The 8,701-nt window shown below is 34.9% G+C and overlaps 1 long non-coding RNA gene across 1 annotated transcript; it reads left to right on the top strand.

Moving 5' to 3' along the window:
- Positions 1–422: 422 nt before the first annotated feature.
- LOC146734935 (uncharacterized) lies at positions 423–7,539 on the top strand. Its single transcript, XR_014931288.1, has 2 exons — positions 423–575; positions 6,981–7,539. It is a non-coding gene; the product is annotated as an uncharacterized LOC146734935 (long non-coding RNA).
- The last annotated feature ends 1,162 nt before the right edge of the window (positions 7,540–8,701 follow it).

Here is an 8,701-nt window from a genome sequence, read left to right as displayed (position 1 = left end):
TTATTAACTATGTGCTTCTAATATTTTATCATGCTCCCGTTACCCAGCCTGATTTAGATGTACATTTGAACGACATCCTTATTTGGAGAGATGTGCATAATTAGGAATCGGAACTATAGTTTAAGTCGAATTGCTTCGTGGCGCCATTCTGCTATTTGCCTGTCCTGCGTGTCCAATCATAACAACGTATGTTAAGCCACTATTTTGGTATTTGCCACTATTTTGGTACCCGCGAAAATTAAAACCAACGTCCTCTTGCTCTTTGTTATTATTTTTCTTCACAAGTCAATAAATCTCATAATTCTGAATAATTCTGGACAGTTTGTGTATAATTTGGAGTAATTTGTTATGTTTAATTTAAGTTTTCTTTACTTGCGCATCTTTTCAGACCGAATTGTCATCTTTTTGACGCAGACACAGTGACGCTAACTTAGGGGGTATTACAATCGGCTGTCCTAACAGCCATATCGCGGAGCTCAATTCAACTGTCGTACTTTTAAAAATCAATTGCATAGCATATCCGTCGCCGATTGAAATGGTGTTAGTGCATCGAAACTGTTCGGCGAAGCTGCTAGGTAAGTATATGACGATTCAATACTAATATTGATATTTACTAGCTAGCTATCGCACTATGACTTGTTTAGTGTGCCTGCTCAGACTGCTGCGGCGTCTCGAGTCGTCCATTTGATTCTATCATCATCATCATGTTGTGTTCAATTCCAATTTCGAATGTGCATCGATTTCTCAAAACAGTAATTTATAGACATGTATATAGTTCATCTGATCCAGAAAGTGATAGTTTAAACTTCATGTACATGTCCAGCTTGAATTTAAATAATCTATATGCGGACGTTGAGCAGACGGACAACAACAGAGCCACCGAGCGATATGCTATTTTTCCGTTTTGTGTTTCTTCCATTTGAGATGCATTTCTGTAAAATATTCCGTATATGATGACAGAATTCGCTGGTGTTGTCAAGTTGTAGCATCCATTCTGGAAATTTTTATATTTTAGCAGCTATTTATTTTCTTGAAATTAAAATGTTTTAATACGCAAGATTTAAGTAATTAATGAGGTCTTGATATTAGTAATTTATACCCATAACCTGAATGATATTCTTGTATAAAACATGTCAGTCACTTTCTTATTTTATCATATTTTTTCTCTATAACATGACGAGATAGAACAATTTGTATAATATATTATACTCTTGCGTAAATGACAAAGGTGTGTCAATAGTCAATAAAACAGCTAGCTGTGGTTCCGTAGCTCTTTGGTGCGACCTACAATCGAATTTCGCCCTAACAATTTCATTTGGACGTCTTTTTTTTAATTTTGTAGTTGTACGTCGAACATAGAGCTACGGGATCTATCACAGTTTAATAACAGAAATCTGGCATACATAAATTAAATCGCTTTTGCTTTCGATTACTATGGTGTGACGTACCTTTATTGTGAATTGATTGCTGGATGAATAACATACAAACTTTTGTTTGCAATTTGTGTTTATAAATAAGCAATAATTTGTGATATTTTACAATTACCGTGGAAACCAAGCAAATTACGAGAAAACGGCAGCCATTGACATCCCACACTCCCTAGCACAGAATAAATGTAATCTCGTTTGGCGGTCATGTGATACAGTGGTGGAAGAATAAAACTCACTCTTCCCGTTATTCTAATTGTTCCAAGAAAGCAATCACATACAGTATTTATAATTGTATGATTTTTGTTTAATAATAGAAACTAGTTGCATAAACGCAATTTATCTACTGATTTCGGTCATGTGGTACAAAATTATAGGTCTCGCGTAATTTGCTATAAACTCTGGAATACAAAATGGCGTCTTTCGTCTTGTTATTTTTCTGCGACTCGGTGTACAGTAAATAAAGTCAATTATTTATGACCACCGTCATCATTTCACAGCGGAAATAGGTTCTGGTCATTGTTTGGAAGTAAATAAACATAGTGAGTACTTTCGAAGGTCTTAAATTGTGATTTTCGCGACGACCAAATTTGGCATGTGGATTTTAACCGGGCCGGCCAGAGTCAGTCACGTAAATAATGCGGTCTGCAACATAGGGCTATGATTCCACAGCTATAAAACAGCCTAGGCAATACTATAGTCATTTAGAAAAGACATACAATTTGTTATTAATCTCATTATACACTTGTTATTAATCTCACTAATAACAACCATTCATGGTTATTTCAATTTTTGTATTACATTTTAATTTGTTTAGTAAGTTTTACAATACAAAAACCATCTTTATTATTGCTGCATTGTGGATATAAATGTAGCTCCAGAATGTGAGTAACCACTTGGAATTCCTACTGAATTTTGGGACGCCATGAATTCACAGAAATGCTTTCTTAATTTCATTTCCAAATACTTGCTGTGATAGATGAATGTTTAAACAATCATTTATACATGTTCCATAAGTGAATAAATAATATTACTAAAAAAATCCTTTGAAAATCAAAAGTTTACCATTCAATCTATTTGTATCTAACAACGTTGTCCTGACTCACTGCACTAATGATCAATGGGATAATGGCTTCCTATAGAGAAGAAATGTGTTAACTCAATATTGGAATTTGCAAAGAATTGTGGAATTGAAAATTGAACTGAACAATATAACCATCAAATTTTTAAAAATAACTTGCACGTTGCTTGAAAACAGGAGAGGTAAAAAGCTTATTTTAACGGGGGGCTCTATGGAAAAGATGTGAGCCCCCCAAATGCCATCTACAGTTCAATTTTCTATCTCACAACTTTTTGCAAAATCAAATATGGAATTAACACAGTTCTTCCCTATACATGTATATAACACATTTCTTCCCTATACATGTACATGTATAACTAAAACTGGATATTATGAATCACTGTCTTAACTATGAAACAAATAATAAGGTATAATTATTCCCTTAGAACCTAACCTGACTCACTGCACTAACAACCAATAAGACATTTGTTACTCATAATTAGGACTAGGTATTATTATTATTTTTAATAATTTTTTTGTGCCAGGCAACAGTTCCGGACATTAAATTTCACTGTTGACTCTCCTGACTTTTTTTATGTGCAAATTGCAAGTGCTGACACATAGTGCATTTTTGCCACAGAAGTCATATTCAAGTTTGGGACTACATGACAGGACTGTGCGGCCATTTTCCTATCAAATGGCAACTTAATGCACTATCCGACCTTAATCAAAGTTCCCCCAAAGTCGCATTCGTTAGTGAATAAATCTTGGCCAGTGGAATTGGGCTTTCCGTGTTCAGCCTTAGTAGGATTTGAACTTGGGTCTACAAATCATGAGTCTGATGCGACAACCACTACGGTATACTACCAGTGACCGATAGGACTAGGTATTATTACCTGGTAATCGAAGACGACCTAACCCGACTCACTGCACTAACTATAAAACTAATAATAAGGTATTATTATTCCCCTAGAACCTAACCTGACTCACTGCACTAACAACAAATTGGACATTTTTACCTACATGTATAACAACAGTGTTCTCTCCACACCTCTAAAGCGTAATGGTACAGTGATGTGACCCTGTGAGATGTTCTTTCAAGGGTGTGGTCCCTCTAAATCCAAATCAAATACTAGAATATTAATAATTTGCCCATTGCACGTAACAGCAACAATGTGACAAAACAAGTCTCACAAATCACAAATACTGCACATGTCCGGAAAATATACTGATTTGGTACACTGCTATTATTTGCAGTTTGTACTTTAATTCAAAAAAAAAACAAGTGAAATTAGGTCCCATTGAAAATAAAACTGTACATAAATCTAAGCAAAAATTATTCAACTGCAGGCATCGCCAAAGAAAAAAAACTGACTGGCAACACTGTTGTTTGGAGGTGTCAATCTGCCCAACGATTGTGTGTCTCGGCTACGCTGGTGGCTCATGCTTTGCCAAATTTTGCCGAATGGCGAGTTGAGTTTTAAGTTGATTTGCCAAATAATATATTTTATAGCCAAAATTGACCATATTTTAGGAAAGTAATGATTATTTGAATGTATAAACCATCTTTATAGTAATGTTCTTGAATGTATAATAAAGAAAAATGAACGACTTTTACCATAATATTTTTTCTGATAGTTAGTCGATTTTTCTAGGATAGTTGACGTTGCCATGTCTACAACAGAGCTGGTATTATGTTACTGTATTTTGCCGATCATGTATTAAAAAACTCTTGAAAATATGATACATCAGGGCAAAATGTAAGATAAAATTGGAAACTTTGGTCTGACCTTTTGCATCACTTCCTGTTGAAACACCAACAAAGTCGTATGTTATCGCATGACTTTGTGGACATTTTTTTTTTATCATCCCCAGTTCTTTCTAAGATTAAAACTTTAACTCGAGACACACGTTAGATCAAAAGAAATACCTGGATTGCCAGTCTGTTTATTAGTGGTTCTAAGATAATTGCCAATGAATCATTTTCAGGAATTTTTTTAAACAAGAAACAGGGGTGCATCGCCCTCATGCCATGGCCATGTGCCCCTTACCCTAGGGGACAGATTTTCTGGCAACCACAAAATTCTGAATGACAAGGGATCACAAGTGGCTTCAGTCTTCAACTTTGACCTGTCTGACAGAAATTTTGGTCCAAAGGAAGCCAGAGAATGCTCCACACCCTGATAGGGAAAACCCCATCTCCCCTACTTGATGGTGCCGCTGAATTGCAGTGCTCCCTCTTGCAGTTTTTTTAGCTCCGCTGTCGACTTTGTCGAGCGGAGCTTATCATATGAGTGATTGTCCGTCGTCGTCGTTGTCCGTGTCAATGTTTTACTTTTTCGACTTCTTCTTGGAAACTACAAGCCTGAATGCTTTGATACTTGGTGTATATGTACCTTGGGTAGACCTCTCTTAGGTTTGTTCATTTCATGTTGATATCTTCAATTCTCTAATTTTGGTGAATATTTTTGTCATTTTTGGTAAAAAGTGATATTTTCGACTTCTTGTTAAAAACCGCAAGTGCAATTGATTTGATATTACATATATAGGTACTACATGTGGACCTCTCTCAGATTTGTTCATTTTGTAATTATATCTTTAATTCTCTAATTTTGGTGAATATTTTTGTCATTTTTGGTAAAAAGTGATATTTTCGACTTCTTGTTAAAAACCGCAAGTCCAATTGCTTTGATACTACATATATAGGTACTACATGTAGACCTCTCTCAGATTTGTTCATTTTGTGATGATATCTTCAATTCTCTAATTTTGGTGAATATTTTTGTAATTTTTGGTAAAAAGTGATATTTTCGACTTCTTGTTGAAAACAGCAAGTCTGATTGCTTTGCTATTATATATATATAAGTACTACATATGGACCTCTCTCAGATTTGTTCATTTTGTGATGATATCTTTAATTTTCTGATTTTAGTCAATATTTTTGTAATTTTTGATAAAAGGTGATATTTTCGACTTCTTATTAAAAACCGCAAGTCTGATTGCTTTGATACTATACATATATGTACCTCAGGTAAACCTCCCTCAGATTTGTTCATTTCATGATGATATCTTCAATTATCTAATTTTGATGAATATTTTTGTCATTTTTAGTAAAAAGTGATATTTTTGAATTCTTGTTGAAACAGCAAGTCCGATTGCTATACATACCATACATATTGTTCATTTTCTTATATGATATCCTCTGTTCTTTAATTGAAATGTGCCTTGCTAACAGCGGAGCTATCTCAGCCGATAGGCTGCTTGTTTTGCTGTTCTATTTCAAACTTTATTTGACTTGATAAATACATAAAAGACAATGGAGTAAAATGATATAAAATATCAGACTCTCTCGTCTTTAATTAATTGTAGATAGATTGTTAACTAATTTTATACTAACACAGTTATTGTATCACAATATTCAATGAGAAAATTATGCAAATTAGATACAGTGAACTTGGACTGGATTTTTTTAATCGTGAGGCCCTGACCTGAATCCCTGCACTAACAAGCAATGAGACATTTGTTATCTATAACTAGAACTGGGTTTTACATGTATTAATTAATCCTGAGGCCATGGCCATAATCATTGCACTGATGACCAATGGGACACATAACTAGAACTGGGTATATTAGTTTCAGAGGACCTGACTTGACTCAGTGCACTAACTACCAACGGGTCATTTGTTATCTATAACCAGGACTGGGTATTATTATTCCCAGAGAACCTGACCTAAGTCACTGCACTAACTAGCAATGAAACTTTTGTTACTTATAACTAATACTGGGTATTATTAATCCCAGAGGACCTGACCTAACTCACTGTACTAACTAGCATTGGGACTTTTGTTACCTATATCTAGGACTGGGCATTATTATACCGAGGGAATCTGATCTGACTCACTGCATTAACTAGCATTGGGACTTTTGTTACCTATATCTAGGATCAGGCATTATTATACCCAGGGAACCTGACCTAACTCACTGCATTAACTAGCAATGGGACTTTTGTTACCTATATCTAGGACTAGACATTATTATACCCAGGGAACCTGACCTAACTCACTGCACTAACTAGCAATGGGACCTTTGTTACCTATATTTAGGACTGGACATTATTATACCCAGGGAACCTAACCTGACTCACTGCACTAACTTCATGTACAAATCAGACTTTTGTTACTTATACTAATACTGGGTATTATTAATCCCTGGGGCTCTGTTCTGGCATTTGTTAATGAGGACTGGGTATTATTAATCCCAGAGAACCTGACCTAACTCACTGCACTAATGACCAATGAGTCATTTGTTACCTATAATTAGGACTGGGTACTACCGGTATTAATATTAATTCCCTGACCTGACTCACTACACTAACTACTAATGGAAGACTTGTTACCAATAACCCTTAGGCCCTGTACTGGGATAAATTAGCATAACATACAAGCTTTGTATTTTGATAGATATTTTAACAATTTTTTTTTTTATTATTGTAGGAAACTTGGAAATACTATACAGAGAAATGAAAGAATATGGTATCAATGGCTTCAGTACCTGTAACAATGATTTATGACTTTTTAGTAATTGTATTTGTATACCACTTTTTCAGTTTTCTGATTATTTCATGACTGTATGGTGTATTTTGTTATAACATGATGATAATAACAAAAATATTATAAAACTGTATTACAAAGGTACCATACAGTATAACAACAAGAATTAAAGTGTGATTATAAATTTATACTTAATTTAGAAATAACGTTTCTCTTCTGGACCCTTGTCAGTGTTGGTCACTTTGTAGTAAAGCATGTGATCATATCAGCATTATGCATATTGTCAACAATTATAATATTTGAACTCTCAATATTTTCCAAATGAGTGAGATGATAAGTAAGATGGTGCATTGTTTATTTTCAAGCATGCTATATATTAAATTGCTCAGTACTATGGAAAATTCTATAATATTTGAAATTGCAGTGTTAGATTCTTTAATTGAGCAAATAATATATTTTGTACACCTATGAGACAAAAATATATTATTTCTGATTCTTGCAATACCACATTGTGTTGTGTTTATATTCTACAAAATGTTTGCTTTAAAAATTTAAACTTGATTGAAGCATAAAGCTTTGATCTCTATGATTTATGTCTAATAATTTAAAAACAACTGTTCATGTGTAGCACAAATTAGGGGCTTACAGTTTGACCTAGGTTCATGGTGTACACTAATTGTGGTTGGCATGGTCACACTAATTTCCCAGCAGTGTAAAGGCAGATCACAACAAACTTGATATGAGCATCATACATAGTGGGTTGTTATGTCACATTGTTTTGTTCAAAAATGGGAACTGATTGGGATTGATCTTTGTGTGTGTGTGTGTACAAGCGTACATCTCCAGCTGCATCGTTAACATGCCAGGACTGCTAACATTCTAACTGTACACATGCATCAAACATCTTGTGATATACCGGTATATATCAATATGTATGTACCGATATATACATTGTCCTGAAACCAGATCTTGGTCGTGTGTATGGGATTCTTTCAAATTTGGTTTAAACATGGGATCATCCAATATGACAATAAAATTGATCATGTGTGGGGTGTCCAGTGCCCTTTAGTTTAGTTCTATATTTTCTGATGAGTCAAGTCTACTCAAAAAATGTAGCCCAAATAGAAAAATTCTTGGGATAGATAAGTATATGAGGTGACTGAGATGGTACAATAACCTCAGTGTAGATCCACTGTTATACCACTGCCACCTGCTGTTGATTCATTCGTCGAGCAGAGGGCAGGGATATTAGGTAGGGTTGCAAATTCCACACCACGCCAAAGCACCATTTGATTACAAGTGGGAACATCAGTACTGTATTTCTGGTGACAAACCAGATTGTAAAGGGGACCCTGTATCATATGATCCAGTACTGTTGGTGGGCCCAGATGAACCATTCTTTTGCAAGGAAGAATGTCTAACCTTGGGCACCATGTTAAATAAATTTTAATTTCCACATAAGTTGCATTTTTCTGATTTACCAAGTGCTTGCTGCAGTCTCTGGCTTTAAGCTGGCACTCAATGGACAATACAAGAATTTGCTGATCGTAACGTGTCCCTTTTTTTACATGGCTAACATCACCCAGAATGTTGTATTTATGGTAAAAGGATATTCACTGAACAGGGGCCTGCAAAACTATTTTGATTCAATGGGACCAAATATA

This window comes from Saccoglossus kowalevskii, chromosome 13 (genome assembly GCF_978046115.1).
Source record: "Saccoglossus kowalevskii chromosome 13, keSacKowa6.1, whole genome shotgun sequence".
In the NCBI taxonomy this organism is placed as follows: Eukaryota; Metazoa; Hemichordata; class Enteropneusta; family Harrimaniidae; genus Saccoglossus; species Saccoglossus kowalevskii.
This window is presented reverse-complemented; position numbering and strand designations above follow the sequence as displayed.